This window comes from Mustela lutreola, chromosome 4, assembly GCF_030435805.1.
Source record: "Mustela lutreola isolate mMusLut2 chromosome 4, mMusLut2.pri, whole genome shotgun sequence".
In the NCBI taxonomy this organism is placed as follows: Eukaryota; Metazoa; Chordata; class Mammalia; order Carnivora; family Mustelidae; genus Mustela; species Mustela lutreola.
In genome coordinates this window covers 78,030,675-78,037,745 of record NC_081293.1, presented here as the reverse complement: position 1 = coordinate 78,037,745, position 7,071 = coordinate 78,030,675, and the positions used below count along the sequence as shown (strand labels likewise).

The window sequence follows — 7,071 nt, the reverse complement described above, 5'->3', positions numbered from 1 at the left end:
GGGAAATACCTTGCTATTGTTTGTGACTCTGTGATTGTGTGAGTATGAGTGACAGAGTGGGGACAAAGAGAGAGGGAGAGAGAATACATTAAATTTTAAAGAAGGACAATAAGGGATGCCTGGGTGGCTTACTCAGTTAAGCATCTACCTTTGGTTCAGGTCATGATCCCAGGGTCCTGGGATTGGATCCCATACCAGGCTCTAGTGGGGGGCCTGCCTTCCCTCTGCCTGCTGCTCCCCTTGCTTGTGATCTCTCTCTTCCTCTGTAACAAATAATAGTAAAAAATAAACAAGGGCGATAAGTTATGTTTACTTTTGTTTCTGATGTCAGACATAGGTTCAGAGGATTAAAGAGGGAGATCCAAGGAGCTAGCCTCTTAAGAGGAGTGAATACCTAGTCACTGGTAAGACCCCTGGTCCTGCAATACAATATGGTTCCTGTGATCTGGGTCCTGTTAAATGCCTCTCGCCATCCTTAACCCGATAGTTTGATTCTTCAGTGTGTTCAGTGTGGGGAACTGAGAGAAGCTATGACACTTGGCCCTTTGTGGGGGAATTTTAGTAGTATAAATAGCAAAGTTATCAGTTCTGGAGCACTTCCATGACTCTGCTGCAGGCACTGTGCTGTGACCTGGGTTTAGAGCAGTGAGATAAACATAGAAATAAATGTGGGATCTGTTTCCAAGAAGCTGAAACCCACTATTCTCCTTGTCCCTTTCCCATTCTGTCTTCTTCAGCCTTGTGCAATCCCACCAAGCAGGAAGCTTGCTTCTCCCCCTCCCTCTGCTGCTCCCCCTGCTTGTGCTCTCATTATCTCTCTCTCTGTGTCAAGTAAATAAATAAAATGTTTTTAAAAAGTTTAAAAAAGGCAAAACATAACCATTTTTGTAGAGTGATTTTCTGAATGCAGTTAAGGGCAGTGCTGGGTACTGAAGAAGACGCTCTGCTGACCAGAGGAGTGAGGAAATTACAGAACAAATTCCACAGGTCATTGAATGTATCACTTTCATCACCCCACCCATAGCACTCATTAATCTCTAGCCCAGCCAATCTGTTGGTTATAAAAATGAGCTTTCTCCTAACTGACAAGCAGTTCTCATTTTAGCAATGTAAATCATTCTGATATTTATCACTAATGTGATCTAATCCTGTCTAGTAAAGAAAGCTTGAGAGTTCTATAGCTCTGTAAACATTTAAGAAAAACAATGGACTCAACTCTAGTTACTTTTTAACTAACTTGACTTGCCGAGGGAAGGAGAAAGTAAATACCAGAAATCTTACCACTAAACACAAGTTGCAAGTTATACCTGCCAAGATGTGGTTCAAAATATAAATAACCAGTCTCCTTAGAAGCCTTTTACCTTCTTATATCTGTTATTTTGGGTAAATGAGTAATTACTAGAACACAGCTGGCTCAGTGATCACAATTCAGCTTACCCTCAGAAGTATAAATAAATTACATGTTTAGCCCGGTAACTGGACACTAATATAGAATTATTCACTGGCTGATTCCTAGATCAGAAACCACAAAATTTTTTTTCTTTTTTATGGAAGTATGGCTGTTACAATAGTCTCACCTGTAGCACATAGTGATTGACTTAACTACTCTATACGTTACAGCTCTAGATGTAACACTTTAATAAAACAACAATATCCTTGATGGTATCATGGAAATGTAAGTGCCTTGTGCACTTTTCTTAATGTGTATAATTACCTAAACATCATAGTAAGTGAATCAAGGCCATTGTCAAGCTTCCGTCAAGGAGAGTACTTAACTAGAGGGATTTCCCATTGCTCTCAGGATGATAACCTGCTCTGAAGAATGATAACCTCTGAGTTACAGGTTCCATTAGTTGGCCACACACATTTGGAGCCTTGTGGACTTTCTGACAGCTGAGCAGCATATCTATGTTTCAAGCATTGTGATTCCTGTTCTTACTGCAAGAGTGACAGTTGTCACTTTTCCTGTGACTCCTGTCTTTAGGAAAGTGTCTGACTCAGAAAGTCGAATCAGTACCCCCCAAAAGGATTTTCAGGAGAACCACCTCAAAGATACTGTCAAGAAAAAAAAAAAAAAAAAACTGAAATTCTAAGCAACATCCATAATAAGTCTTTTCATGTTGATAAGGAAAGATTTTCCCCTAAATACCAGATAGGCTCCATGAAAGTGAGATCTTTACCTGTTTTATTCACCGTGTCACCAGTCCCTAAAAGAGAGCCTAAGACATGACTCAAGATTAGGTTGCTTTGAATGAATCAAATTAATGAATGAACTGTGGCCTTTGATAGTGAGGTAGTTTATGGTCCTTAGGCAAGAGATGGGATTTGTGTTGGGATTTCAAGAATGGGAGGGGCCTAAGAGAAAATTGAGAAGCCAAATGTGAAAGTATGCAATTTACTGACTGGAGTAGGTCTGAATACATTTCAAACATAATTAAACTATGGCTGTGGGTCTATATGCGTTTTAATAATTTTCCCTTGAAAATGTGAGGCATACAGATGTCATCTCCAGTGAATTCTCCTTGTCTGTATACAGAATCACCAAAAAAAAAAAAAAAAGGGGGCATTCTGACTGTCCTCAGTCCATCCAATCCAGGATTATAACACTTTCTTCCCCATGTTCTTTCTGACATCATGGACTTTCAGGTTGACCTCTCCCATCTTGGGTCCCACTCTCATTAGCTGTAGAAGTCATGCGATGTTTGCAATGTGAGGGTGGCAATACTCTCTGACCTTTGGTTACAATATGTCTTTGAAAGCCAGTGTTTATTCGGATTTTACAGCATTTCTCCATTTGAACTGGCCACCTTTTAAGTGGCCATTATCCACATGTGGCTGCTAGCCATCGGACTTGGACAGCAGAGGTGTGGAAAGTCCACACATTCTTCCACTCAAAGGATATTGTGAGTTATGCTACATCTTTTTTTTTTGTAAGTGTATTTTTTAGGTATTTAAATTCAATTAGCCATTAGATAGTACATCATTGGTTTCATAGAATTTAGTAACTCATCAGTTGTGGATAACGCCTGGTGCTCATCAAATCACGTGTCCTCCTCAATGCCTATCACCCAGTTACTCCATGTCTCCCACTCCCCTCCCCCCCCCAGCAACCCTCAGTTTGTTTCCTATAGTTAAAGGTGCCTCATGGTTTGTCTCCCTTTCTGATGACTCCCATTCAGTTTTCCCTCCCTTCCCTCTGATCCTCTCTACTATATCTTAATCTCAACAGTAATGTCAAGCAGTGGTAGTAATTCAGTCATGGAGTCATGCATATTCTAAATCTGATGAGGTGGATTCCTATACTGCCTTTGTCTCTGCTAGAGCGCTTACATTTGTTATTATTATTGCTGCTGTGTTCATGTTTCTCGTTCACTGAATGTCTGATAAAAGAATTAGTAAAATGTGTGACTGCAGAAAATACAATGGTCATGGATGATGATTTTCTTCTTGACCAGACTTGAGTCAAGTTCCTCTGAGTCCTCTTTCTGTCCAGCCTTGACCTCAGGCTCTGCCCACTTAGCCCAGTTTTAGCAAGAAACCTGCTTAGTCAATTTTTCAGCAATCTCCTATCCTACTCTTAATATCTGATCAAATTCCTTATCTCTCACCTGTGGTATCTTACCACTCTTTTTTTTTTTTTAAAGATTTATTTATTTTGACAGAGAGAGAGCATGAGCAGGGGGAGTAGCAGAGGGAGAGAGAGAACCAGACTCCCCACTGAGAAGCAAGCCCAATGCCAGTCTTGATCCTGGGATCAGATCATGACCTAAGCCAAAGCCAGAGAGTTAACCAACTGAGCCACCCAGGTGCTTCAGTATCTACAATGCTTAATATCTGATCAAATCCCTTATTCCCAGGGCACCTGGTTGGTGCAGTTGGTTGAACGTTTGACTCTTGATTTCTTCTCTGGTCATGATCTCACGGTCCTGAGATTAAGCCTCACCTCAGGCTCTATGCTCAGTGAAGAGTCTGATTAAAATTCTCCTTCCCTCTCCCTCTACCCCTACCCCTGCTCCCTCTCTCTAAAATGTATTAATAAGTCTTTTAAAAAATTCCTTATCCCCTGCTCTCAATAGTTTATGACCCTAGCCTTCCTTCAACAATATTACTGTCCAGATGGTTTAGTCAGAATCCCTTCATCCTTACCCTTGATGTTCCATCTTAATTTTACATTCAGTGACCCCCACCATGCTCTTTAGCTATAAATCTCCATTTGTCTGAGCTGAGCTAGATCTCTCTCCCATACTATAAAATAAAATCCCATCATAGTAGCATCCCTTGAATAAAATCTTCCTTACTGTCTTTAATGGGTATCACAAAATTTTTTTTTTTTTTCTTTAACGGTCAGGAGGGTGCTAATGGAGTACCATGACAAAAGGCCTAACTTCCTATCATGGACATTATTTTGGGTTTACCTGACAAATACTCTTTTCCTCTTCTAAGAAAAATTTCCAGTTCTTAGTATAACTGCCAACTGGCCCAGGGGTGGACAAGTGAGTCAGATGAGACCAAAATGAAAATTCTGTTGAGACACTCGACCTTGAGGATTCAAGCCAGGGACGAAAAAGTGTTGGTACTCCATTATTCTGATGGTCCATTAATTCTTGCTTTTTTGTTTCCTGTGTCTATCACAGTCCCTGCCTTTTTGAAGATAATGATCACTAATATGAATACACAGTTCACAGAATCCCTTTGCAGTGGCCCATGTGGGCCAAGGTAGTAGAGCATAATAGATCTCTGTAAGTTTTTTAAAAATGCCTTTGTCCCTGTTGCCCATGGCCATTAAAAACAAAAGGTCAGGTGTTGGGGGATATTGGAAAATGTGAAGTTATAGCTACTCACTGATTTTGTGATTAGTAGAGAGAAAGCAACACCTACGTACAGGGCCAGTGGGTGAGTGGAGGAAACATCCTTGGTTCTAGGAGGAATGGGGGAAGGAGAAATATTAATAATATTTGTCTTTGGAACTGCCCCTGAAGACTTCCCACAGGAAACTGACCTAATGTGACTCTCCTAAACTTTGGCAAGCCCCTTAAATTTAACTGACTTCTAGATCTGATACCCCCTGCTAGATAGCTCTGATCAGGATTTGATTGTTACTTATTTTATTTTTAAATTATTTTAAAATAAATTTTAATTTAAATACAATTAATTAACATATAATACTAGTTTCAGACATACAGGTTAGTGATTCATCAGTCTTTTATAACACCCAGTGCTCATTGTATCACATGCCCTCCTTAATGTCCATCACCCAGTTACCCCATCCACCCATCCCCCTCCCCTCCAAGAGCCCTCAGTTTGTTTCCTATGATTAAGAGTCTCTTCTGAGGGGCACCTGGGTGGTTCAGTGGGTTAAAGCCTCTGCCTTCAGCTCAGGTCATGATCTCAGGGTCCTGGGATCGAGCCCCACATAGGGCTCTCTGCTCAGTGGGGAGCCTGCTTCTTCCTCTCTCTCTCTTCCTGCCTCTCTGCCTACATGTGATCTCTGTTTGTCAAATAAGTAAATAAAAATCTTTTTTAAAAAGTCTCTTCTGGTTTGTCTCCCTCTTTGATTTCATCTTGTTTTATTTTTTTTCCTTTCTTCCCCTATGATTCTGTTTTGTTTCTTAAACTCCACATATGAGTTAGATCATATGATAATTGTCTTTCTCTGACTGACTTACTTCCCTTGGCATAATACCCTCTACTTCCATCCAAGTCATTGCAAATAAATTGCCATTTATTTTAACTCAACAGAGAAGGCCACTAGAAGCAGGTGATGGCCCCAGCTCCTGTCCCTCCATGCATAACATCTGTCAACACCTATGGACATCTTTTCTTCCCCATTCCTATGAATGTTGCTCAGTTGTTACATGGTGTGGACAAATGCTGCTGGCTGGTGGCATGGACACACTGGACAAGCTTGGCCTTCAGTGAAACAAAGACTCAAACTGAAACGGGAATGCTTGGAGTCCCATTGGAGGTACTCAACCTGTGCCCCTTCCCTCTTTGGAACAAGAGCCTGAACCTGAGAGATGAAGGGCTTATCCTAGGTTATGGCAAGGTTACACAGAGCTGAAACTAGACACAGGTGTACATGCTTATTGGTTAAGGCTGGCTGTGAAGTCAAACTGCCTCAAATCTTGATTCTCTTCGCCACTTCTTATTCTTTGACGCTGTTTTTCGTAGTTTAGGATGTAGGGTATCCTGACTTTTTGATGTTTTAGTTCTTGTCAGACATTTACCATAATGCTTAGCACATGGATGGTGTGTGCACACACATACGCACGCTTGACACTAGAAAAAATTTCCCCTGATATTAAATTTATCATTGCATTCTCCATCCACCACCATTTGGCTGTTTTGTCACAAACTGATTAAAGCAAAACTGTCAAGTGAGGAACTTCAAAGCCAAAGAATTAAGTTCTGTAAGAAACCAGCACTTGGGAGGTTTTGTCTCATTATCTGTGATTAGAAGGCAGGAAAAAGAGACTTTGGGGACACAGCTCACCCCTTCATGAAGCAGCCATTCAGAACTTTCTCAGAAGGGCTAATGCCTAATCTTCCAAAGATCGGCAAGAACAAACTTATGGCCTATTAAAATCAGATTTTTAAAAGATTTTTATTTATTTATTTGAGAGAGAGAGAGAGAGTGATAGAGAGAGCATGAGAGGGGAGAAGGTCAGAGGGAGATGTGGACTCTCCATGAAGCTGGGAGCCCGATGCGGGACTCGGTCCTGGGACTCCAGGATCAAAAGCAGATTTATTGACTCAATACAGTCAGGGAGGACATTCCTCACGAGTCATAGAATGCTGGTTGCCATGAGGGAGGAGGGAAGCATCTTTTACAAAGTCTGGGCTCTCACAGAAGGAGTCTGAAGCAGGTATATGGAAAGCAGAGGTCAGTTCAGGATTAGAAGCTCTTTCTGAGGGGAAATGAGTAGAAGCAGGGATTAACCAGGACTTGGGCTCTGCCTTATTCAATTCAGGCTGCTGCAACAAATGATCACAGACTGGTTGGCTGAAACAGCAAAACATTTACTATTCCTTGCAGTTCTAGAGGCTGAGAAAGACCAAAAGCAAGGTCCT

At 41.2% G+C, this 7,071-nt stretch overlaps 1 long non-coding RNA gene across 1 annotated transcript; it reads left to right on the top strand.

Annotated features, from left to right (window-relative positions):
- The first annotated feature begins 346 nt into the window (after positions 1-346).
- LOC131830341 (uncharacterized) lies at positions 347-4,656 on the top strand. Its single transcript, XR_009353115.1, has 3 exons — positions 347-404; positions 2,784-2,903; positions 4,635-4,656. It is a non-coding gene; the product is annotated as an uncharacterized LOC131830341 (long non-coding RNA).
- The last annotated feature ends 2,415 nt before the right edge of the window (positions 4,657-7,071 follow it).